The sequence below is a fragment of the Vulpes lagopus genome, chromosome 4 (assembly GCF_018345385.1).
Source record: "Vulpes lagopus strain Blue_001 chromosome 4, ASM1834538v1, whole genome shotgun sequence".
NCBI lineage: Eukaryota > Metazoa > Chordata > Mammalia > Carnivora > Canidae > Vulpes > Vulpes lagopus.
In genome coordinates this window covers 120,807,296-120,833,216 of record NC_054827.1, presented here as the reverse complement: position 1 = coordinate 120,833,216, position 25,921 = coordinate 120,807,296, and the positions used below count along the sequence as shown (strand labels likewise).

General features: G+C 60.8%; 1 long non-coding RNA gene across 1 annotated transcript; it reads left to right on the top strand.

Annotated features, from left to right (window-relative positions):
• The first annotated feature begins 1,689 nt into the window (after window positions 1–1,689).
• LOC121490138 lies at window positions 1,690–16,129 on the top strand. Its single transcript, XR_005987515.1, has 3 exons — window positions 1,690–1,831; window positions 7,017–7,018; window positions 16,118–16,129. It is a non-coding gene; the product is annotated as an uncharacterized LOC121490138 (long non-coding RNA).
• Window positions 16,130–25,921: the final 9,792 nt, after the last annotated feature.

The following is a 25,921-nucleotide window of genomic DNA, read 5'->3' as shown; positions in this document are numbered from 1 at the left end:
AAGCTTCTGCACAGCAAGGGACACAACAGAATGAAAGGCCACTCTCGGAGTAGGAGGAAGTATTTGCAAACCGTCTATTTAATCAGGTTAATTTCCAAGCTCCATAAGACTCACTAGCAAAACAAAACAAGCTAAAAGCAAAACAACAAAGAACGCCCTCAAAATGGGCAAAGAACGTGAACCGGCCCTTCTCCAAAGAAGACGCATGGATGCCGCACAGGCGCGTGGAATGATGCTCAGCCTCATCCGTCGCCAGGGAAACGCAAATCAAAACCACGAGAAGATGTCACCTCACGCGTGTTGGAACGGCCATCCCCCCAAAACAGAGAAATATCGGTGAGGATGCCATGGTATTGCAACCCTCGGGCACCCTGGTGGGAGGGTAAAATGTGCGGCCACCGCGGACAACAGCATGGTGGCTCCTCAAACAACTACCTCAGGCTTCTGCGAACTTCCTTTAGGGCACATCCTCAAAGGGGATGAAATCAGGATCTCGGAGAGAGGTCCGCATTCCTAATTCCCGGCAGCAGACTCACAATGGCCAAGGTAGAGACCAAGGCAACCAAGGCGTCCACCAACAGGCGAGTGGAGTGAAAAATGCAGCAAACCTACCGGGATGTTATGCAAGATGGAAATCACTGGGATCCCCGGGTGGCTCAGCAGTTTAGCCCCTGCCTTTGGCCCAGGGGGCAATCCTGGAGACCTGGGATCGAGTCCTGTGTTGGGCTCCCTGCATGGAGCCTGCTTCTCCCTCCGCCTGTGTCTCTGCCTCTCTCTCTCTCTCTCTGTGTCTCTCATGAATAAATAAATAAAATCTTAAAAAAAAAAAAGATGGAAATCGATGCCTTTGCAACACAGTGGACAGACCCCGGGGAGGTGGTGCTGAGTGCGATGACCCAGCTCAGAAAGGGAAGGACTGCCTGACCTCTCCTCTCTGTGGAGTCTAGAAATCCTCCAGCTTCAGGAAGCAGAGAGTAGAGTGGTGGTTGTCGCGGGTCGGGGACCAGAACGGAGAGATGTCGGTCAAGGGCGCGAGAAGTTAAGTCCCAGGAGCTAAAGCTGCGCAGCGTGACAGGCGGTCATGTACTGAGTCCTCTATTTGACAGCTGCTGAAGGGTGGCGCTCCGGAGTGGTGGCCGCAAAAAAGGGAAAGAGAAGCAAAAATGGACACCGAGCTTGGGGTTATGTCACTTAGCTTCACGGTGATGCCTTCACAATGTGTGCGCACATCAAAACAGCATGTCGTGCACTTTCATATCTACCATTTTGATTTGTCAGTTGGACCTCAAGGAGGCTGGAAAAATCCTTTAAACGATTTTTAAAGTTGCAGTCAAGTTAGCTGGATAAGCCCCAGAGACCTGCCATGTGCCGCGATGCCAGAGCGAATAGCCCGATGTGGAGCACCCTGGAATTTTGTAGGGCAGGTCTCCCCTTAAATGCTCTTACTACAGAAACTAACAGGAGAAAACAAGCCAGGGGGACACAAGGAAGCTCTGGGAAGCGTCAAATATGCTTGTTTAATAATATTTTTTTTTTTGAGAAACTTAATTTATTTCCATGATGCGGGCGCTGAAGGGTCTGAACCAGAACCTGGCCTCCTGCCCCGTTCCCTCTTAACCACAGAAAGAGGGGCTTGGCCAAGAGGGCCAGCTGAGGCCTGAACAGGTCCAGGGTGGCTCCTCGGCTCCAGGGCCCCCTCAGGCAAGACAGTAAGCAGCCATGGGGCAGGGTCACTTTGGTGGCCGATACGCCAGCTTCCGGCTCTTGAGGACAGACCACTTATGCCGCTTCATGGCGTAGATCAGGGGAAATAGCAAGCCCATCATCATCTGTCTGTTACCTGGATCGTGGTATCGTGGGTGCTTACAAACGTCCAAAGTCGCCAGCATGGAGCGCACGATCCACACGTGGTTCTTCTTCTATCACTTCTACCTCGATGACGCCGTCTGCAAACAACACCTGGCCCAAGCTTGCCTGTGTCCTCATTGGCTCAGACGAACCCTGCGCATCTCTGGTGCTCCAGGCCCTGTGCCACTTGCCGGGCCCCAAGAGGACAGGGCCGTCCCACCCTCCAGGAGCCCCAGTCCTGGTCCGGTCCATCTCTGCCCTCCAACGTCTTCTGCACGTGTGCCCCTACCATGTGACTCCTGTGAAATTTCATGTAAAAAAGCACAAAGGCTTCAAATGTCTTTGTAGAAGTAGCCACTGCTAATGACATTTAATTGCTACCCAAAGAGATTGGTAGTTCCACTGCTACCAGTGACGGTGATAGCCTCTGCCATCAGGGCCAGCATCTGCATTTCACCACGGACAGCAGCTCGACCCATGGGACTGTCCTCCCAAGAGAGCCATTTGTACATGTGCAGGTCACTGAATGTCTCCCGGGCGCCAAGCTCCTGCTGCACCAAGGCACCAGGCCCCCGTGGGAGCCCGCAGACCCCAGGGGTCTGTCCCACAGCTCTGCCTGGGCTGAGTCCCCATTCCCAAATGAGATCCAGGCCTTCCTGGGGCGGGGGGCAGACATGCCCCCAGAGGACCCTGCCTGGTTTGCATCTCACTGTAAGCAGGAGCCTGGCACGGAAGGGCAGACAGAGAGTAGCCCCCAAGAGCCAGAGCCCTGCACCCCCCTCTTGGGCACTGACTGGGCAGGGAGTCCCCCATACTTCACCTCACTACAGGCCTTGGGGTTCCCGGGATGCTACATTTCAAAGGTCATCCTGGAACAGGAAGTCTGGACTTCCTCCCACCTCATCCCACCCCCCAGATGGCCTCTCCAAGACAAGCTGAGCATGGTCAGCTCCTAGTGCCCCCAGGGCCAGGTTCTGGGTGTGGTCCTCCCAGGCTGGTCTGAGATACAATCTGAGTGCAAGCGGCTTCCTGGCTTCCTGGGCCATGGGGAGGGAGGAGGAGCATGGGTGGGGTTGCAATGGGCCAGTTACCAAGTGAGGGAAGGGGAAGGGAGGGCCCCTAGTGAGGGGGGTGGTCAGGGGCCCCTGGGGAAGGCCTGCCTTCCAGGCCAAGGGTGAGGGCTTCGAGCCCCACCGGGTCCCTAGCTCCTACCCCACAGGGTGGTGGAGGATTCAGGGAGGTGACAGGCATGGGTGGCAGGTCCTGTGGTGCCCTGGAGATGGGGGGGTTGGTGCACCCCACAGAGCTGGAGAAGAAGGAAGTGAGGGAGGGCCCGGTGTGGGGACTTAGGCCAGGGCTCCCGGGAGAACCCTGTCAATCATGCGGGGACACTGTGACACCCGTACTCTGGGAACACAGAAACCAAGTGGGCCTGGCCACCAGCACGTATTCGCAAAACACTGCTCTACGACCACCCATGTTCTGAAAGGTAATAAAACATTAAAGCAATCGATGCAGGGGAAATATCGCAGATTTCTTCAGCGGTTCCCTGGCCCATTTTAATAATATTAACTTTTTAATTAAAATTGATGGCTCAAGACTTTCCAATGGAACCAAGTTTCATTTCTTAAAATAGAGGGCGTACACGTGGGATCCTAATGGAATAAGGCTCCCAGAGCCCCAGAGGTGGGGTGGCAGCAGGAAACGGGGTGGGGGGTGGCACTGGGAGGCTGGGGCGCTATAGGGCAGGAGGCAGTGAACAGCGGGGAGGGTGGAGGAGGGGGATCTGGCCCTCCTGACACCCACACCCTGCTGCTGCCAACCGTGAGGTCGGTCCCCTCCCTGCCCTGCCTGTCCTCACAGGTGGGGTGGGGAGGGGCACAAGCCTTCCTTCCCCATCTCCCCTGAGTCTGTGCTCAATGCTGACCTCACTGGGACATGCCTCCCCTTTTCAAGCACCATCAGCAGCTCCCCATGACTCAGGATGAGTCCCCAGCTCCGTCGCATGGCTCTGCCCCTTCTGGGCTCTGTGACCCTGGCTCTATGCACCTGCTCCGTGCCTCACTTCCCTCCTCAGTAATCGGGACCAGTAGTAAGTCCTGACCTCCGAGCACTGGCTGCGAATCAGTGGAGCTCGTCCAGGGGGGCTTGGCTGGCACCTGATGCGGGGGCGGGGGTCTGATCAGCAGCACCCTGGCCCTGTCCCCAGGTACCCCACATGCATCTCACACCACTGCCTCCAAATGGGTGACCTACTATGGGTCCCCTGTGCTCCCTGTGCCCTGCCTCTGGGCCTCAAGCTGGCCACCCCTGCCCTATGGCCCCACCTTTGAGCCCATGCACACGGGGCCCCCCTCTGAAGACTTCCTGAACCTCCACCTGTAGCAGGGCCTCGAGCTCATCTCTGGGCCACTGGGTCCTCAGTGCCCACTCCACACCCCAGCGCCCTGCAGCTGATGGTCCCAGGCTCTCTCCTATGATCCTGCGAGGCACCCCCCGGGCCTGGCACATCGTGCACCCCAGCTCTGGACAAACCTAACACAGAGATCAGCAAGGGAGGAGAAGGAAGAGGAGGGAGGCAGAGACAGAGAAGGAGACACAGAGACAGAGAGGAAGACAGAGATAGAGATGCAGAAACAGAGAGACAGAGGTGGAGACAGGGAGACAGAGACGGAGCCATGTAGAGAGACACTCGCAGAGATGCAAACACTTACTCTGAAGAGTTACAGGAACCAGGAGAGACACACATGCAGACACCCCTCAAGACAGAGACAGGGGAACACAGGCAGGGAGAGAGCAGTGGGCAAGAGACAGACCCGGATGGGAGACTACAACAGCGCCAGGGGCCAGAGGCGGGGAAAGCACATGGCCGTGGAGGTCGCCAGCGCTGGGAGCCCTTAGGGCTTGGTCCACGCAGGCCCAGGGCCACAAGCAAGGGAAGGTGAGGCCCAGCCCCCCGGGAGGTGGACTGTGGGGCTGGCGGTGGGGAGCAGCCTTGACCCCAGAGAGGCCTTGTCGGAGGACTAGGGACTGCAGACACACTCAGGATGGGTGGGGGCAGGCTGCTGGGTGGGCCCTTGGCAGGAAAGCCCCCCTGCCTCTGTCACCTGCCCTGGGGGGCCCTCAGTCCCAGGGGTGGGAAAACCTCCATCCCCTGTTATCTGCCCTGGGGAGCCCTTAGTCCCAGGGACAGGGAAGCCTGCCCCCCTGCCCCCAGCTGCACAACAGGTGGGCAATGAGGAACTGCAGCTCCCTTTCACTGATGTGGAAACGGGCACGGAGGTCCCAGGGGCAGTCACCTGAGCTGGGAGCCCGACCTGGTGGGCTTCCAGGCGTCGGTGGCCCCTTGTCTTTGGGGTGGAGGGTGCAGGCAGAACTGTTTGTTAGTGGAGAGCTGCCCCGCAGATGGCAGCCAAGTGTTGGGAGGAAGGTGCACCTTTCCTGATTTGCAGTGACCTCAAAACCTGGGGCTCCGAGGATGCAGTGGCCCAAGCTAGGAATATTAGGGAGGGCTTCCTGGAGGAGGTAGCAGCCCTGAACCTTATACGTTGGGGTTATAATCCAATAGTCCTTTATTGATTCTCTTGCTCAAATTGTTGCAGCATTGGCCACAGGGCACTGTCTCAGCTCCGATGTGGCTTCGACATGCTCCCATCCACGTGGTTTGGGTCTTTTACTTTTGCTTTGTTTTGTGCTGGCATGTCCTTACTTTCTGGTGCTAAAATGATGCTCCAGGCAAGTATTTTCCCTGCCCCAGTCCTAGAGTCCTCCATTCCTCTAAGGACCCCTGGTTCCTTTCCTTGGAGAATGTCATATTAGAAACCAAGACCTGGACACACAGAATGACATTTTAACAGGACCCGGCACACTTAGTGGGGGGGCCTGCACCATGCCAGCCACGGCCCACGGGGCCACGCCCTGCCCCCGGGAGTCCCACAGATCTTCAAGGAGAGCCTTGGAATCTGCTGGGGATGGAGAGCAGGGTAGCGAGGAAGAGCTGTGGATCAGGATCACAGTGACAAAGGCACCTGCCACCATCGCCACGGCATGGCCCTGTCCTGACGGGCCTGCTGTTGTGCTGCCCTTTGCTGCCCGGTGTCAGCTGAGTGGATGAAGACACGCCAGCGCCTCTTGTGCTGGCCACCAGGTCCCCCACGGACAGAGAGAACCGACGGGTCCCTCGATAGGGTGGCAGATGAGGAGACTGGAGCCAGCTCCAGCTCTGAGCCTGCTAGCTCTGCCTCGTCGGATCCCGGAATGTCCTCTGAATTCCTGGGCAAAGGAACTGGACTCCTAGATGAGGCTGAGCCGCCCGGGAGGCTCTCTGGAGGCTGTGGGGTGAGCAGGGCACGCTGCAGGACGCCTGGACTCGAGAGGAGGCGCCCTAGCCGGTGCCTTGAACTAAGGGGATGCCCAGTGCTGCCCTGTCCAGGCTGCGTGACCTGGGGTGAGTCATTCCTCTGCGTCCGGACTTCGTGGTCACATCTGTAAAACCAGGAGGAGCAGGGCCTTCTCCAGGGCACCACCCAGATTGCTACTCAACCCACTTCCCTGTGACCTGCAGGCCCGCTCAGGGGTCCTCCTCACCCCCCAACCATGGGCCGTGGGCGTGTGAGGGGGCCCGGCCTCAGGGAGGCAGGAAGTGCCTCAAGGAGGCTTGAGGGAGGGAGCACGGGGAGCGGGCCGACCTCAGACAGAGACGGGGCTCCTGTGAGCCAAGAACAGTTCCTGCGATGGAAAGCGCGGGAGAACACGCACCAGCCGCTGGAGGCTTAGAAGATACACAAAGGGGAAATTTGAATTAATGGCAGGGGCCTCCTGGAAGGTAAGACAGAAAGACCAAGGAACAGAGAGTTAAGCACTGGATCTCTTCGGAGACGCAGCCCATGCGAGCTCCCGACGGAGAAAAGCCGATCAGACTGCAGGAGAGCTCCTGGGAACACCGCCCAGGGCAGGACAGAAGCTTCCAGATCGGAGGGCCAGCGGTGAAGGCGGAAGGCGAGCACATCGCTCAGGGCCTGGAGGACAGTCGCTGCCCTGGCACTCAGGGGATGAGGCTTGGGGTGCCACCAGCACCCCCACCCCTGCCGCCCCAAGAGTCCTGGGTCGCCTCCTACGCCGTCCAGCTTCTGCTGCTGTGCTTTCCGAGCTTGGGCCCAGGCCTCGAGACGTCGGGAGAGCTGGCCGCTGCGGCACCCAGGATGCAGGGAAGTAGGGAACGCTGGCTCACGGCCATCACCGGTCCCGCCTAGGCCACGTGTGACATGTCCGTGGTTGGAGTCATCCAGCGGGACGACCTCACGTGAAGGTCCCTGTGGGGGGCGGGAGGGGCACGGGGGCCTCCCCCAGTACCGCCTGCGCTTCGTAAGGAAGCCGTTATCTGGGACGGTCGCCATGGAGTGGGGAGATGGGGTCAACTCCAAGCGCATGACAGGGATGATGGGGTCCCTCGCCAAGGAGCAGGGGGTTGGAAAGTCACCAGAGAGGAGGCTTCGGGGCTCTTGCTTGGTGGAGGCTGGGTCCGGACAGGGCTCAGAGGTGGCCAAGGGTCCTTGTCAGGGGCACACACCCCCAGTGCCATCAGGGCGATGTGTGGAGCATCGGGAGCCCATGCTCATTCTCCAGAAGCTGAGGAGCCAGGCGATGCGGAGACCTGTCGTCTCTGGTGGCAGCACGGTGGGCGGTCGCCGCTCCGCGTGGCTCTGCAGCTTGTGGGGGCTGTTGCTGCAAGTCAGGTATGGCTCGTTCCCTCTCGGCCCGGCCAAACCGTGCTTTGCTAACAGCAGCATCCAAAAATTAGCTGGAGACCCCTGCACAAAGGGAGACTCTCCGCCCCCAGATCTGGGGTCTCGGCTCACAGGGTCCCCTGCCTCCCTGCCCCTCACAGACCCCTTACAGGCACATGTGAGGCGGGGACCCGTGCAGGGCCGAGAGTTGTCATTTCCCCATTTTACAGATGGGGACACTGAGGAACCCAACTGCTCTGGGTCTGAAGGGACCCCAAGTCCCTACGCTGCAGGGCCGCCTCGGTCGGGCCTGGAGAGAGGGCCCCCCAGAAGCTCCATCCCACCCGCCTGGACCTGGGCAAGACAGCCAGGAAGATGAGGCTCTGTGGGAAACCTCCCCCAATGCAGGAGCCTCTGCTGAGGGTGGGGAGGGGCCGGAACGGAAGTTCTACCCTGGACCTTGCTGGAGCCCCTCCCACCCGGGGCTGGCCTGGGCCACGCGCCCCAGGGACCCCAGCCCCCAGGCCTGGGCTGGGCTGAGTCCAGCCCGCCCCGGCCACCCTGCCCCGGCCCCACAGGTAGTTCCAGCAGCGAATCTGCAGACTCACGCCACCAACCCCCTCGTTGGGGCCTGGCTTCCTTCTCCGGAGTTATTAGCATTTGGTAAATCAGCGGTGCCCGTCGGGTGCCAGAAGGAGGGCTTTGGCTGCCACCTGCCGGCCGTTCCCCAGGAGAGGTGGGACCTGCTTTCACCTGCCCTGGGGGTCGGGAGAGGAGGAGTTTTTGAAGGGAGGGGCTCGCAGTATTCAGACGGAGCCGGGCTTGGATTCTGGCTCTGTGACTTCCAGCAGGTTACTACATCTCTGGGCCTTGTTTCCTTTACTTATAAAATGGGGACGAGAAAGCTTGGGACGCTAGCAGCCACTGTCAGGATGCCCGCTGAGGACCGGAGCCGCGGTGGGGCGGGGCCCTCAGAGCTAGGAGTCTGTGTCTCACCCCAAACTTCAAGCTGAACTGAGGAACAGCACCGAAGGGCGTCTGGGTCGGGCAGCGCGTCAGCCGGTGCACAGCCCGGGCTTCGGGTTTGTGGAAGTCACACCGGCCCCTCGAGTGTGCACCAGCCACGAGGGACGGCAGTCATCGGGAGCCCGCCAGCACCTCCGCCGGATTTAATTACACTCAGGGCAACGTCGCATGGATCGCGTAGTAAGTACGGAAGCGACCACAGCGGCACCCTGCCCTCCAGAGTCCAGCAGTGTCAGGGGCCCATGTTGCCATCAGGGGCCCTCCTGTCGCCTAAGGGCTCCAGGGCCCCGGGTCTGCAGAGACCATGCAGAGGGCGGAGCGCCGAGCTGCGCACCTGCTCTCCCAGCAGGTTAGGAGCCTGGGGACCCTGCTGTCCCCACGCAGGGGCAGGAGGGGCCTGTAGGGTGACCCTTGCTTCTGGGTCTCCTTTAGGTGACGGCTGCAGGGTGCAGACAGCCACCTGTCCTGTGCAGCTCGGTGTCCGTTACCCCTCGAGAAGCTGACTGAAAGCACAGTGAGGTAAGGCGCCCCCTCCTACAAGATTTCCTGTTGCCCAATAGTCAGGAACGCTCCCCATCGACAAGGCAGGCTTTTACCACTGGTTCCAGGCCATGAACATGTGCCCCGCGGATCTGCTCTTTCTGGAATGTTCTTGGACAAGGGCTGTGGTCTGAATCCACAGCCTAAGGACAGGCCTCCCAGATGCTCTCAGAGACCCCGGATTTGGAGCGTTGAAAGAAGATGTGCCCACGTCCGCACCTATGGCTGGGACCTTACTGGTAAAGGGCCTTTGTGGATGAGGTTAAGAGTCCTGAGATGAGGAGGTGATCCTGGATTAGCTGGGTGGACCCTAAGTGCACTGACAAGTGTCCGTGAAAGAATAGAGGACCCAGAGGAACGGACTTGGGAAGGAGGCTGTGTGAGGGCGGAGGGGAGGTAGGCAACACGGCCACCAGCCCAGGAGCCAGGAGAGGCAGGAGGAAGCCTCCCTGGAGCCCGACCCCAGGACCTTGGCTGTGTCTGTGGAAATTTGCCACAAGCCCCAGGGACTACTCCAGACCTTTCCCCACCAGCCCTGTCTGTCATCAGTGGCCCGGTGTACTCTGTGGCCCTCATGGGGGGGACTGAGCGACGCTACTATGTGTCTGTGTCGCCCTCAGAAGGCCTGGGTTGCCCTGAGCCCTGAGCGGTGCTGACTGGGGCCGGGCAGCAGGCCCCAGGAAGCCCTGGGAGAGGCGGGTCTCAGGACCCCCAGAGTGACAAAGGGACCTGCTTCTGGAGGGTGGACCAGGGAAAAGGTGCTCGCCACAGGCAGGGGCTGGGAGCTGAGAGCAGGGAGCCCTGTCTGGGGCAGAGGCCCCAGGGGAGGGGAGTCCACTCTGCCATTCAGGGTCCTCCCATGCTCTCATCCTCTGGGGCTAATTTGGGCCCCTTGTCTTACTGTTCCTGTCTGCCCCCTGCTGAGCTCTGGGGACCAGAGGACTGGGGTGTCCCCTGGGATGTGTGGGGCAGAAGCTGCAGCAGAGACCTCAGAGGCCAGCGGGGAGGAGTCACCGCGGTCGGGGAGAGAACCCAGGGCGACAGCAGGTCTCGGGGGACCTGGTGGGACAGAGGGTGCAGCTGCCTGCCTGGCCTAGGGGAGCTCCTCAGGGGACGAAGATGTCTGTGAGGGTTGGGGGGGGGCAGCAGAGCAGGGTGATGGGCTGCAGATAGAATCCAGACCCAGGAAAGCAAGGACCCCAGCTGGGGCCAGCGTCGCCAGGAGCCCCAAGAAGAAGGGACTTTTGCCTCCAGAGGAGCTGCAGTCCTGGGACCTGTCCTGCCCACTTTGGGGCTGGGTCCCTGCTCACAGGTCTGTCCGTCCCTGCACACCCAAGCTCCTCCTGGCGATGGGGGGGGTCCCGCTGGCTCCTTCCCTAGGCCCCAGCACCACGGTTCAGCAAAGCCCCCCACGTCACTGTGACCTAACCATACAATCGTCGTTCGGCAAGAGAAAAAATACATTAGAAAACCCAAGTCTCAACATGGAGAAGGCAGTGTGTATTTAGGGTCTTTCGTGACACTTTGGAAACAATGGATGTGGTCAAATGAGACCCAGACACACATGACAGCCTGCCATTGGTCACCCAGATGGCTGGCCAGAGCTGGCCCCCCTCACTTTCCCCCAGGCTGGGCTCATGCACCAGGGGCACCCCATGTACCCCCGTCCTGTCCCCGTGTCCTGTGGGGCTCCCCTCCCACTGCCTGGCATGCTTCCTAACATGCTCCTGGAATTTCTTCCTGTCCCTCTGTCCACCGTGGACCTGGACACTGTGGGGACACCCCACTGCCTGCATACCCCTTAGTATGAGGGGCTCATCCACCAGCTGCCAGAAAATGGCCCTCAGCTGTCCACCTCTGTGGGTTGAAAGAACTGCCAGGGCCTGGTCAGCGTGGGAGAGCGACGGCCCAGCCCGCCTGGCCCGATTCCATCCGACTCAGGGCCGCCCGCTCGGGGTTCCCGTAGGATCCGTGGGACTTGGTTAGGGCTTGGATGCAGCCAGATTGTCTCTGTGAGAAATGGACGTGGACCCCAAGCACACCCCCTGGCCCCTGGGCAATCTCTGCCAGGGTCTGCTTCCCAGTTTCACATACAGGCTTCGTATTTAAGTGCAAAGGGCAGCCACAGAAGGCCACCTCTCTCTCAACTGGAGAATTTCCTTCTCTTGTCTGAGAATCGGGCTCCTTCTGGCCGGTATCGATGAGTTCATTCACTGAATCGCTCAGCATACCCGGGATATAGCAGGCCAAGAGAAACCCAGACAGGAGGCCAGCAGAAAACACGTCCTGTGGAACGTGTCAACCTTCTAGACTTCCAGGTGGTGATGGGTGCGGGAAGCAAGTGGGCAAGTAGGAAGACACAGGGGTGGCATGTGATTTAGTTCACCTCTGAGGGAAGGTGATGGGAGCAGACCTGCGTGATAAAGAGAAACCCTGGTAAATACCAGGAGAAAGAGCATTGCAGGTAAGGGCACAGCAGGTGCAAAGGCCCTGAGGCAGGATGATGTTTGGGGATTGCAATAGGCAGCCCTCAGACTCCCACCAGGAACCTGTGAATGGCTTTGTTCCATGGCAAAGGGCAAGGAAGGTGGCGGCGGGGGGGTATTAAGGCCTCTGACCTGCTGTCCTTAAAACACATGGATGATCCTGGATGAGCAGGCCCCATGCAGTCAGGAGGATCCTTAGGATGGGAGGCAGGAGGCAGAGAGAAGGCCACAGTGAGACACTGCTGACTTTCAAACGGAGGCCGAGGCCACGAGCCAGGAAGCTGCGGGGCTGGACTCCCCCAGGGCCTCCAGGAGGGACACAGCCCTGCCCACACCTTGATTTCAGCCCCAGGAGGTCCTCGTCAAACTTCTGACCCCTGGAGTGTCAAGATCATACATTTGTGTAGTTTTAAGCCCAGAGGTTTGTGAGGCTCTGTTGCAGCAGCCCCTGGACACTAGCAGGCCATTCAGGGAGCCAGAAGGAACACCGGCGTTCCCTCCACCTCCTGAGGCCTTGGTTTACCCATCCAGGAAGAGAGAGGTAGGTACCCGCTCCTGGGAGTCTGCGGCACACCGAAGGACAGGGGTGTGGACTGCTCGCTGTCCTGCCCAGGCGGCTGTGACCACCGTCCCCAGGCCTCCGTGGGGTGGACACTGGCAAACACCTGTGACGTCGGGCAGGCCGGCTGGGGCCGGGTGGGGAACCTCACCTGGGCCCACAGACTTCAGTGCCAGCCCGGCGCTCCAGCTCCTGAAGGCGGCCTCCCTTCCTGGCCCTCTGTGCCCTGGCCTCCTGACTTGGCCTCCCCTCTGCCCCAGCCTCCTCTGTGCCCTCGCTTCCCCTGTGCCCCAGCCTCCTGCCCCTGCCTCCCCTGTGCCCCGGCCTCCCCTGTGCCCCAGCCTCCTGCCCCAGCCTCCCCTGCTCCCTGGCATCCCTCGGCACCTACCTGATGCCTCCACATGGGTGCAGTGGAAGAGCTCTCCACTCAACGTGCACAAATGCCCTGTCTCCGGCACACTTCTCTGAAAGGGCAGCTCCCGTCCCGGGTCAGCTTGGCTGCGGCCTTTCCCTTGGACCCCGTGCCAGTCCCCCAGAAAATCCCGACTGTGCAGCCAAGGTGAATCTCGAGTGGGCCCGTTGCTCACGTGTACCCTCCCAGCCTGGCCTGGGGCCCCAGCACCCTGGCACCTGGGCTCTCACAGCCCCTGCTTCACAGGCTCTCCCTGTTCCTCCGCAAGGACCAGTGGAGTCACACTGTGCCTCTCTGCTCACACTCCCCGGCCGCCTCAGTGATGCTGCTGCTGCTGCCATCTGGGCTCCTCTCTGATGTGTCTCCACCCACCACCCACCGCCATCTCCTCCCAGAGCTACCTGGCCACCCTGGCTGCCTCGCTGGTCCTCAACACCCAAGTTCATCCACCCCAGGGCCTTTGTTCCTGCTGGGCCCTCCGCCCGAGATCTTTTCTCCCAGGACTCCCTCCTGCCTGAGCCACTTTGTCTGGTCCTCCCTGACCACTGTCCACCATACTAATGGGACTCCCTTCCCTTCTGAGGAGCCCCTAGAACCTGCCCCAGTGGGTATGTAGTCGTGTGGTGCCAGTGCGTCTCCCCAAAGGCCAGTTCACACCCTCAAACCCCTTGTGCCCCCAGTACTGAAACAGAAGGTGCTCACCAAGCCCACGTTGGACGGACAGATGAACAAACACCCAGTGGGAAAAGGAACAGGGGGCCTGCACCCCCTGACTGTTGCTGTGCCTGCCTCCCACGAGGCCTGGGCTCTCTGCACATGGGCCCCAGGACCAGCCTCCTCTGCTGGTCCCCGTGCTGTTCTGGGAACCACAGTGCATGATGCCCTCTGGGGACAGTGTGCTTGGAAAGTACAGAGGCTCTGTGGGAACGTGCCTGAGGCCCCGTCTTGGCTCAGTGTCCCGTCCACAAGCTGGGTGACCTCAGCAAGGCTCCACACCTCTCTGATGGTCCTCGTCTGAATGGACAGGCCATGTTCCTCACCTGCCTGGAGAAACATTCTGTGATGCTCTCAGCGCAGACCCTGCGTGGACGCTGCGTGCTGTGTGACCTTGGGCTGGTCCCTCCCTCGCTGCTCTGGGCCCGCCGGTGTCCATCACTCACCCCCTCCTCCCTGTGGCCAGGAGGGACGTGGTTCCAGGCAGGGGCCCTGGAGCACATCCAGATGAGCACAGGCCCTCGCCTCCCCCAGCCCCATCGCCCACCTGCGAGGTGACGGCAATGGCAGTGAGCATGCATGCGGCGAGTGGGGGTTCTCAGCAGTGGTTGGCGTGCTCCTGTGTTAGCTGGGGCTGCTCCGAAGCCCATACATGACACACAGGGGACCACAGAACCACCCCTTATATCCTAAAAGCCTCATGGCTTTTACCCAACAGTGGGAGAGCTTTGTCATCGTAAGACTCACTTGGGGCGAGGGATGCCAGATAAAATACAGGAAACCCAGGTAAAGGGAATTTCAGATACACAAGAACTAATTTGTAGCCTAAGTGTGTCTATGCAGTATTTAGGACACACTTACGCTAAGTGTACCTGCATCACCTGACATTTGAAAGCACTGTCTGATGGTCGTCACTGGTGCCCATCCCACTGCCAGCCCAGGAACCCCACCCGGAGAGTTGGCCTGGGGTTCAGTGGCCTCAGATGCACCCCCTGCCCTGGGGTTGCTGCGAGCTTCTGGGCAACCAGCCAGGCTGTGATTTGAGGGGCGGCCACGAGGTGGCACCATGGTCCTGCATATGCGTGTTCTTGGCGCCTCCGGCCAGCCGCTGAGCCCTCACCCCACTACTTCATGGGGGGGAGGGACCCAGGCCCACAGGGGCATCCTCTCTGGGCCTGGGGTTGCTGGGGAGAGTGGAGGGTACAGCAGACGGCAGGGCGAGCTCCGGGGTTCTTGTGCTGCCCAGCACCTCACCTGGTCAGGTTGGGGGGACCCCATGTGCTGAGGAGGTGACGGAGAGCCCTCCACACCCCACCCCACATAGAAGGAGCTGCAGCTGCCCAGATTCCTGCTCCCCCGTCTGTCCTGCTTCTCTCCTGGTCTCCGCCCACGCCTTCTTCCCTGTCCTGCTCCGTGACTCTCTCTCTGCTCCTGTGTGTACCTGGGTCTTTGCGGGTCTCTCTCTCTCTCTCTCTCTCTCTCTCTCTCTCTCTCTCTCTCTCTCCCACCATGTGCCCTGCACCTCTGAGGTGGTGTCTGGGCCCTGAGCTCCTGGGCCTCCTGTTCCCTGGGGGGCTGCTGTGGCCTCCGGAGGGCCAAGTGGGGCCAGCCCAGAGCCCGCCGGGCACAGCCAAACGCTCCGCTGGTAGGACGCCCCCGACTCCACCCGAAGACCCTGGAACAGCCCCGGCTCCCACAGGTATTCTCTGAGCACCGGCTATGCCCCGGGAAGCCCTATCACGGGCTAACTGGTTTGATTGGCAAACCTGAGCGAGGAACTGTGCCCAAACACAGGTGTGGCCCCTGCCAGCTCTGAGCCTGGAGGTCACAGGAGTAGGACTGGCTCGGCTGGTGACTGGCGATGGGCACATGGTGGTAGGACACTGGCCCCAGGGGCTTCCCAGGCTCAGGACTGGGGAGCGGCATTCCCCTCAAGCCCTGGAGCATGTCCCCTGGCCTTCTCTCTGCACATGACCCCGAGCTCTGCCCATGCCCCGAGGGCAGGGCAGCGGGGCTCCCTGTGCACCCCGTCTCTGATGCACCCTTGGGGGGTCCCTGGAGGCCACTTCCCACCGCAGCGCCCAAACACGAGGACTGGCCCAAGGCTCCCACACCTGTGAGAAGAGCCAGGAGGCCTCCCGTGGAGGCCTGGACGCCCTCCAGCCAGCCAGCCTCGGCCAGAACCCCTGCGGCCATAAGTACCTGCACAAATTACCACATTAACCACCCATTTCCTTAATGGAGTGTCAGCCCTGGAGACTTGGAGGCAGCATGAATAATGCAGGGCCGAGCTGTCCTTCACCAAACCAGGAAATGCCGCTGTGATTTTCATCTTTCCCTGAAAGTGCCCAGAAAGGGGAGGGGCGGGTGCTGGTGGGGTGGGCGACAGGCACGGGCTTGAGAAGGGTGCTGGCCCTCGCAGCTGGTGTTCCTGCCTTCAAGGAGCGGGGCGCTCCTCCCCAAGCGGCTTGTTTCTTGGTCGATGGAGTCAAGGGTCCCCCCCCACACACCCCTTCCCACCCCTGCCATGGTCCTCCAGGCCCCCCGGAGCTCAGAGAACCCAGGACTGCATCCTGAGCTTAGCAGAGACCCCGCAGAAGCAGCTCCTCCCAGGCTGCCTGCTGGTGTCTGCACTGGGCCCACACTGTTGGGGGCACAGCCGGGGAGGGGGAGTGTGGGCCAGGGGAGGCAAAGGGCAGGGTGCAGGCCGTAGGGGGCAGGGGGCGGTCCATGGCCCAGGGTCTGGGCTGGAGGGACAGAGCTAGCTCAGCAGCCATCTGGGAGGAGGTGGGTGGCCCATCCTGAGATCTTGAGGCCTCCCTGTGGCCTCGACCAGGGCCTGAGTATCTTGGCCCACAGCCTCAGAGCCAGCCCTCGTGAACCTGAGCAGCTGCGGTCTGACCACCAGGCAAATCTCAAATGGGACCCTGATGGCACCCAGGTGTGCTCCCCCTGGCGGGAAGCTTCCACACCCCTGACAGCCCTGCACACTGCTTCCAGGTCAACCCAACTGCCCCCAGCAGCCTGTTCCCCACTCAGTGCTCTCCATCCTCCAGGTCCAAATCGCCTCTGGTCCCCAGCCCCACCGTGGGGCCCTAGCTTCTCCGTCCTGCGGCAGCCCAGAGTTGGGGCAGCAGTGGTCATCACCACTTCCTTGACTGGGCTTTGGCCCGGGGCTGCATCCTCATCACTCCTGTGGGGTCCCCCCCCCCCACAGCGTCCCCTGGTCCCCAGGGCCTGGCACAGAGCAGGGACAGGTGAAAACAGCCACGTGGCTGTGGCCACCGGGTCTTGCTGCTGCCCCTGGTCAGTTCCACGCACGCTGCTTGAGTCTTGCCCCAGCTACAGCAGCAGCTCGAGGTTCTGCCCTGGACACAGGAAGATCCCTTATAGCAGCGACGTGGCTGAGTGACGGGGCTCCGGCCACCGCCCTGCTCTGAATCCTCCCCTCGCACCTGATGCCCTAGAGCTGACGCTCAAAGCACAGCTCCACTAAAGCTCCACCTGCTTTATCTCTCCCAACTCTACACCCTCGTGAAGCTGGCACACTGTCCTCATCCTACAGATGCGGGAAACTGAGGCCCAGAGTCTGGGTGGCACACTGACGTCGCACGGCCAGGAAGCAGCAGAGCTGGGATTCAAACCCAGGTCCTGGATGCGGGGCGCGGACCTCTAGGCCCTCCTGTCTCCCGCCTCTCCGGTCTTCCGGGGCTCCGAGTCTGCTCCCTTTACTGGACAAGCCTCCAGTGGGTGTCAAGCGAGGTGAGGCCTGGTCTCCATTAAACTCCATGTGAAAACAATTCTTCCCGGAGACATAAACACAGAGGCTGTTTTGTTACCAACAATGGCTGCTCCGGGGATGCCCGCAGCACACCCGCTCCCATGGCCCGCCCCTGAGAAAGCAGGGCCCGTGGAAGGGGTGATGGGGGGGCGGGGGGAGTGACACAGCCTGGAATCTGCTGCGGGCACCACACGGAGCCCCAGAGGTAGTCTCGGGACCCCCATGTCTGAGGGGGGCAGTGGGCAGGAGACCTGGAAGCTCCCCACCCCTGGGTTCTCCGGTTTGGGGTCTGACCTGTGGGCATCTCTCCCCCGAGGAAGCGCCTGGAACAACTCCACTCACTGTGGGTGGGAAGACAGCATCCTGGCTGAACTTGTTCCTGTAACTATACTGTCCGTGAATTTGGGATCTTTCCAGAAGAGCCTTGCGCTTCCAGGTCTCGACCTTACAGCACAGCGTGGGCACTTGCACGTCCTGCTGCGCCCAAGGGACCGCGGTGGACGTGGCTCCGTCCTGGCCGTGCCTGGAGCCCTTCCGTGCTCCGGGCAGGGGACGATCTCAGGAGCCCGGCCGCCGTGGCAGGTGTGCTCACAGCTCACGCCCGAGGGGCGGCACCTCAGTGCTGTTCTGTTGGTGATGCTGTGCCCAACTTGGCCAGCGTGCAGGTAATCACTAACCAGCATTTGGTCTTGGGAGATGGCATCTTCAATCCCTAGAGCACGAAACCAAACACTGCAGGTCGTGTGGCTTATACCTGGAAACAAGTGTCCTGCAGGTCTGGAGGCCGCCGGCCACGATCAGGGTGGTGGCAGGGCGGCCTTCCCTGGGGGCACCGGGGAAGGATCTGCCTCTGTCCCAGCGTCCGGCAGTTCCTGAGGGCGCCACCCCCCCCAATCTGCACACACAGTGTCTGTGGTCAGAGCTCCCCTCCCCCTGACTCATTACCCCTGAGGAGACCATGTTTCCAAACATCACATTCCGAGGTCCTGGGGGCTGAGACCTCAGCATGCAGCTTTCGTGGGGGGGGACACGATTCAGCCCATCACAGATGGGTCCCCTCAAAGCTGGCCGATCGGAAGATGCTCCTCTGCCTGGGGTGACGTCCAGGCACAGCACATGGACTTTCCTTGGCAGCCACTGCCAATGGCAGGGGAGCAGTCCCCGGGAGGCCCCCCGAGTGTGTTAGAAGCAGAGGTCTTGGCATAAAAGTTTGGTAAATTCTGTGTGGTAAGCGATGCATTTCTTTTGGGGGAAAAATGAGAGAGAGGATGGACGTGGAGTAAGCATGTGGCTTTAAAGTTCTGCCCCCTTCACACACTGCAAGGTCAGCAAACCACTGAAAACCCCATTAAGCTGACAAGTGTGCTCAGAAATAGAAAAATGATTTTTTTATGGCATTTACTGCTCAGACCTATCCATTCAGTTAAGAAAACAATACCCCACTAAGAATGCAATTTGCTTTGGGTCTCCCCTTGGCATTTGGGCTTGTCTAGAATTACACTCACACAGGCCTTTGCCAGGCACTTAGTAGAGACTCAGCAAACATCTGTCCCATGAGTTCATGTATGAGTAAATGAATGAATGAAGGTGGATGATCCGGATGCAGGCTCTGTGGGGACTGCACTGGTCACCCCCTGTGTCATTTATTTCCGGGAGTCAGAATACTCTGGTCAAGGGTGTCGCTAGGGGAAGCATTCAATTTCTTGGCTCTGCTCTTCTGTGGAACTGGAGCATGGCCACAGGGAGGGGATGGGGAAGAGGCCAAGTGACCCACCAGCAGAGGGACCAGGGAAAGAAGGTCCGGGGGACAGGGTCACTGCTTTCCCCCATCTGAAGCACTGCCTGGGGAGGAGGGGCCCAAGCACGCTGGGTGGGGCTCTGTCTCAGGGACATAGCTAGAACTGCTGAGTGGGTGCCCTAGGAAGGCAAGTAACACCTAATGCTGTCCCAGTCTAGAAAGGGAGTCCTCATAAGGTAGTGAGCTCATCATCTCCAGAGGTGTGTAAGAAGGAACGTCCTAGAGAAGCAGACAGCATAGTTGTTCAGGTGTGGAAAGGGTGCCCTTGAGAGGTAGTGAGACCACTGTCCCCAGGGGCGTGCAAGCTGGGTCTCATCAGCAGTCAGCTGGGAATACTGTGGAAAGCACCAGTGGGCACAAATATGGACTGAGGGCCACGTAAAGCCAGCAGCGACGGAGTAGGAGGTTGAGGAGGGGATTGCTGTGAGTCTTGCCTGGAGCCCCGGGCATCACAACGTTACTTCCACTCGCCCATTGGAGACACTTGATCACTGCTCCAAAGCTGGTGTTTCTGTTTTATGGAAGAGAAGGCTGAGCTCCCGAGAGAGCTGGGTGTGAGGACAGCCAGGGAGCCCTCTCTGCAGCCTCTGGCTCCCGGTCAGAGAACCAGGTGAGAACCCACAGGCTGAAGCACCCTCGCTCCTCGGCCAGGCCTGGGCAGCAGCAGAAGCTCAGGGAGGAGGAGGAAGAGGAGGAAGGGGAGAGAAGGAGGGAGGGGGAGGGGAGGAGGAGGAGGGGGAGGAGGGAGAGGAGAAGGGGAGGAGGAGGAAGGGAGGGGAGAGGGAAAGGAGGAGGAAGGGGGAGGAGGAGGAAGGAGAAGGAAGGAGGAGGGGAGAGGGAAAGGAGAAGGGGAGAGGAGGGAGAGGGGGAAGAGGAGGAGGGTGAGGAGGAGGGGAGGGGGAGGGGGAGAGGAGGAAGGGGAGGAGGGGGAAGAGAGGGAAGGGGGAGAGGGAAGGTGCAGGAGGAGGAGAGGGAAGGAGGATGAGGAAGGGGAAGGGGGAAAAGGGGACGGGGAGGAGTGAGGAGGAGAAGTGAGAGGGAGGGGGAGAAGGGGGAAGAGGGAGAAGAGAGAGAGGGAAGGGAGAGGGGAGGGGGAAGGGGCGGGAGGAGGAGGGGGAAGGAAGAAGAGGAGGAGGGGGAAGGAGGAGGGGGAGGAGGGGAGAGGAGGAGGGAGGAGGGAGGAGGGGGAGGAGGAAGGGGAGGAGGCAGCAGGGCCTGCGGTGTTGTCTCTCCCTCTGAGCCAAGGTGTCATAAAAATCCCAGGCATGATGATTGCTTCAGCCTGTGGGGCGCGGTGGCCCCGCGGCCTGAGGAGCGCCGGGGGCTCCCCAACGCCGCCTCTCAGTGCGGAGGGACGGGCCTGGGCTCTCGATTAGCTGTTAGCTGCCAGCCTCCACCCTCCAGCGGTGAGATCATGGGGCTGCATCCGTCTGTCCTGTCAGCTCCCCCAGTGTAATGGGGAACAGATGCTCCCAGAGGGGCCCACGTGGGGCGGGCTGCCCGCAGGGGCCGGCAGGGCTTCCTGGATCCCGCCGGGGACTTGCATCTCTGAGCAGGACTGCCACTTCTAGAACCTTCCATGTACTGCCAGGCCCTCTGCTGGGCCCCGGGGGCGCCTCACTTCTGATGCCTGCTGCAGCCGAGGAGGGGATGCCTTGTCCCGCGTGCCAGAGGAGGAACCGGGTGCTGGGGGGGAAGCTGGGGCCCTGACCAGTGCTTGGAGACACCGGGAGGGGGTGCGGATCTGAACTCGAATCCTTGAGGGTCTGAGGGCAAGACCCCTGGGGCCACTCCCCATCTCCTTCTTGGGGACACATGCCAGGTCACATCCCGACGCCCTCGCTCCCTGATGCAGTCGCTGAGTGCACGTCTGGACGGGTCCCCAACCTGGCTGATGCGCCGGAGGGACCGACCGGCCAGCCCTGTCCTGGGCTCTGGGCGGAGGCTCTCCTTCCTTCTCTGTCACAGCAGCATCCCTCCACCGTCGTGCGTTGGGCGCAGAGACCGCAGCCCAGGGACGCAGCGGGAACCTGCCCCTGGAGCCTCCCCCACAGCAACAGAATCTCAGTTCAGTTCACCCAACACTAACGTGCTGAGCACCAGCTTCCACGCCAGGCACCTGTCCCACTCCGTGGAGGGGCTGGGCAGGCGGGCAGCCCCGGCGCCCCCACGACAGGCAAGCAGGTATGGAGGCGGGTGGGAGGTACCACGCCGGAAAATAAAATGACGGGCGCAGGGAGGAGGAGGCTGACATTTTACAGAGGGTGATCAAGGAAGAGGGACGTTTGCAGGAAGACCTAAGGGAGACGACAGAGCGAGCCACGCAGATCTGAGCTGAGAGTCTCAGGCACAGGTTGCCGCCAGTGCAAAGGCCCTGAGGCAGGAGGGGCCTGCTGTGTCTGAGGGATGGCTGGCGGGCCCAGACGCCTCCATGGAGTCTGTTTCCGTGGCTGCTGCAATGGCTGCTGCAACGGCTGCTGCAATAAGCCCCCAAACAGGGTGGCTCCAAGCAACAGAAACTCATCCTCCCAGTTCTCGAGGCCAGAAGTCCAAAATCACGCTCCCTCCGGAGGCTCCAGGGGAGGCTCAGTCACCAGGCTCTTCCACTTCTGGTGGCCACAGCACTCCTGGGAGGGCGGCCACATGTCTGTGTCCACCTCGTCTTCACATGGCGCCTCTGCCCCTGTCTATAACCTCCCTCAGGCTCCGTCCCCTGCGGTCACTGCCCACGCTTGGGGCCCACCTGCCAGGAACCCAGGACTATCTTCCCCCTCAAGGTCCTAAACTTAATCCCACCCACAAAACTTTGTTGAAACAAGGTCACATTTGCAGGATCAGGAGGATTAGAATATGATTCCTGGGGGCAGGGGGTGGGGAGGTGGCATTTCTCAGATGACAAGCCCAGGCAGGGCGTCTCCACTGCGTGCAGGGTGCAAGGTGCTTGGTCAGCGTTGGAGGGCCGGGGCGGGGGGCAGGGTGGCACTGACGGGCCCATGCAGCCACAACAGCTGTCTCGCAGCTACCACCCGCTGTCCTCACTCTGCTGCCACCCGTGAGGTCACTATTCCCCTCTGTAAGATCACACGAGGTCAGAATGGTTCCTGATGTGGGGCCCCTGGTGCCCTGTGGCTGAGGAAGGCAGAGTCGCTGGGGGGAGCGACACCGTCGCACCTGCCCATGACCAGGTCTAGACGCCCGAAAATACAAGAGCCTACTGGCGGCAGCTGACATGTGATGCAAGCAGCTGCGTCCTGCTCCCCATGGACGGCCCCGCCCTGACCACAGACACAAGTGGGCGCAGAGGCGGACGCGCTTGGCGGCTGGGCCCAGGTGCGCCTCGGGAGCCCTCTGGGACGGGAGACACAAAACCATGATGCCACGTGAGGAGCAAGGGGAATATTTACTGACCAATAGAAAGAATCACAAAACACTAACTTTTTAAAAAACTGACAAAATACCACAGGGACTAAAAAACCCAGAAAAAATAATGTGTGATTTTCATTACCTGCCTGACGACATCAACGATGCTTTTCCCTGCGTGCTCTGTGCCTCTCCTCTAGTGGCTCCTCGCGTGACAAGACCGGAACACTATTTTCTACAGGGAGGCTGGACAGGTAAACCCGGCTTCCTGCAACCGTCGGGTGTGGCTTAGATTTGGTTTGGACGGAGGTGCCTGGTTCTGTTCTATGTTCACCTCACAGCTCCTTGCGGATCTCGCCACAGAAGGGCAGGGGCGTCTTCCAGAACGTTCTTGCAGGTGTATGTCCCTGGGTGGGTCACCGGCCGCCCGGCGCTGTGTCCCCGCTCAAGGTCATGGAGGGCCCGGGGCGCACCTTTGAGGGCGCTGCGCTGGGTGATGGCAGGTGCCCCCGCCGCCTCTGATGCGCACTAAGCCATTTCCTCGGATTTGTTTCTCGGCTCCACAAGAGGAGAATTTACAGTGGACGGCGAGGCCCCTTTCATGTCCATCCAAAGCGGGAGTCTGCGCTTTCTCACTGGTTTACCGACTGCTCCAAACTGTCTCTGTGAATTACGGTTTAACCCACACATTCGAGCATCATCACCCTTTTGAAGCCTCTGGCATCTCAGCGATGCTCTAGGGTCTGTTCCCGCTGTTGGAGTTCTCGCCTTCCAGGCCTCATGGCCTGCGGCTCCTCCCTGGAGACGGTCACCCTGGGCATCACCTCACAGTGGCCTCTCAGAAGCCACCCGACGGCCCGCTGTGCACGGCCAGACCCGCTCCGGGAGTCACTCCGGGAGTCAGGATGGTTTGGGCTGGTGGGACCAGGACCTGCTCACAGGACTGTCCATGTGTGTCCCGCCTGGCATGGCGAGGTCACCCTGGGGAACAGGAAAGGGCCTGACCCTCTAGACCAGGGGCCCCAGCTCTTGGGGAGCACCTGATGAGCCGCTCCCTCCTCACTGGGCACAGGGTTGGCCGCGCTGGCAGGCAGGCTGCGTCTCTGCTGCAGGAGAGCTGGGCCCGGGGTCTGCTTGCCTGTGTCCTGGCAGAAATGCAGGTGAGCGGGGAGGGCGACAGGGTGAACTGGGTTTCTCTACAAAGAGGGAGAAGTCCCCTGAGGGGACGAAGGAATGTGGGTTTGAGAGCAAACAGGTGTGGGGTGGAAGCCCAGCCCCGTTACTGTCCAGCTGGCTGACCCCGGGCAGGTGACATCACCTCCCCGTCCCCAACGCCCACTGCTGGGGTAGGGGGTGAGAACCCCAGGAGGAAAGTGGGGCAGCGAGACTGCTGAGGTTCACTTCCTGAACCCTTGCACAGAAAATGGAGCCAGTCCCTCAAGTCACCAAAAGGTGCAGACCTGCATAGACCCGCCTCCAGCCAGTGTGGGCTATGCAGCTGCTGCCTCCTGGCTGCTGGGCAGGCGGGGACAGCTGCTTGCCAGTCCTCGGCCTGTAATGGGTGGAGGGCGCTTTGGTCTGGAGCCCTGCTGGGCCCGCACTCTCACCTCCCTCCAACCTTGGACCAGGGCCAACCTGGGACGCAGGGCGGGGAGGGACACAGTCCCGCTGGGTCTTGTCCAGCCTAAGGACCACGCTTGTTGTAGGGGCCCTGGTCTGGCTGCAGGTCTCCTGCACTGTCAGCCTCCACGCTGGGGAACCACGGTCTGGGGAGGTCACCGCCACGTGTCCTCTGACAGCTCCTTGCAGTCTCAGCACACAGCTGGGCTCGTGGAACACGCAGGGGCAGGAGGAAGAGAGCACAGACCCAGTGCCTCAATCTCGCCACTGTTTGTGTGGTTGTTCCACTGTGGTCGGTGACACCCCCGGCTGTGCCCACTCCCGAAGCCCACCACCTCGCTGCCAAGGAAATGGCCCTGCACAGGTGAGGTCAGACCAAGAGTCCAGGCTGGCCCCTTGTGATCATGGACCCTCAGGGACGAGCGAGCAGGCAGAGAGTAGAGGTCTGAGGAGGGAGGACGGGGGAGGCCCCAGCTAGGAACGTGAGCACCTCCCAAGGCTAGAAGGGCCCCTAGGGGACCCTCCCCTGGAGCCTCCAGGAGGAACCAGCCTTGCCCACACTTGCATCTTAGGACCCCCTCCAGGTCGAAGACCATCACATCTGCATGGTTTCAGCCACCAAGTGTGTGGTGATTTGTCACTGAGGTCGCGGGAAGTGAGCGCATGGCCACCATCGGCCTCCACCCGGTGCCTGCCTCGGGTGCTCACAGCCAGGTTGTGTTGTCCAGATCTGCTCTGTTGAGGAGTCTCACAACCCCAAAACTGTCCTTTTGAACAGGAAAGACCAAAGAACATGTAAGCACCAGCCCCGTGCTGGACACCTGCAGGGCATGTGACAGAAGTGTCCTCTCCGCCCCACATGGAAGAACAGAGCCCTGCTTCACAGGTGGGGAAATTGAGGCTCAGCGGGGTATGGGCAAGAGCAGGTGTCACCAGGCCTCCTTGTAGGGGAAGCTGGGGGAGACTGGAGCCAGGGGCCTTCTGGGGTCTGGGGGTCCAGAGGTGCAGACTCCACACAGACTCAGGACAGGGTAGGCATGAGCCTAGTCCCTGCCCCCCACCCTCGGGCCTCTCCTCCCCTCCCTCCTGGGGTGTCTCTCTTCTGTCTTTCCATCACAAGGACAGAACATTCCACTCACAGCACAGAGGCTGGATGGGCCCAGCTGCCTGCTGACTACCTGCCCACAACTGAGGACCCATGAGGGCCCGGCGCCAGAGCTGCCCCAAGCAGAGCTGGGCAGGTGCTGAAGGCCCACGTGGGAGCCACCCAGAAAGGCCCAGGTCTCACCCGGAACCACAGTGACAAACAGCAGATACCGCCCATGCCAATCTACAAAAATTGCTCAGAGGGGGTCTGGGCACCTGCTCGTGTCCTGCTGCTCAGAGGGAAAAGCAGGCCCTCAGAGTGCAACTGCTGTGACCCCCTACAGCAGCAGGCCCACGGGCCCGTGGTCTAAAGGGGTTGTACGTGGTCCCAGGAGTGTTGGAGAGTTTGCTGTAGAGAAACCCAGTAGGGAGCAATTTTAGCAAACACGCCCTGGCTGCAGAGAAGACAGCAGTGAGGCTGCCCCTTGGGTGCCTGGTTCACAGGCATTTCCTGTGACTCCCACCGCGCCCCTCGTGCCAGACCAGGTGCTGTGGCTACAGGGGGCAAGCAGGCACCTCCGGGCCCCAGAGCCTTAGCACCCAGCAGGGGAGACAGACATGTGCAAAGAACCCACAAACAATATGGAACTGCAACAGGAAGTGGGTGTGGGAAGGCTTCCTGGAGGTGGTGAGCACCCGGCCGAGATCTGAGGGATGTGCAAGAGAAGAAGTTGGGGTGGGGGTTGTGAGGAGGATAATAGTAGGGAAGGAGAGCAGCAAGCAGGTGGGGCAGGTGGGGCAGGAGGGGCAGTGGGGCAGCTGGGCAGGTGGGGTAAGGGACAGGGTGTGGTCTGCAGCCCCAGAAAAGAGACTGACCCCAGGAGCACCCAGAGTCTCACTTCTGCAGCCCCCCACAGCTCCAGCTGCCAGAACTGTGACCCAAAGGCAGACCCCGTGTACCTGTC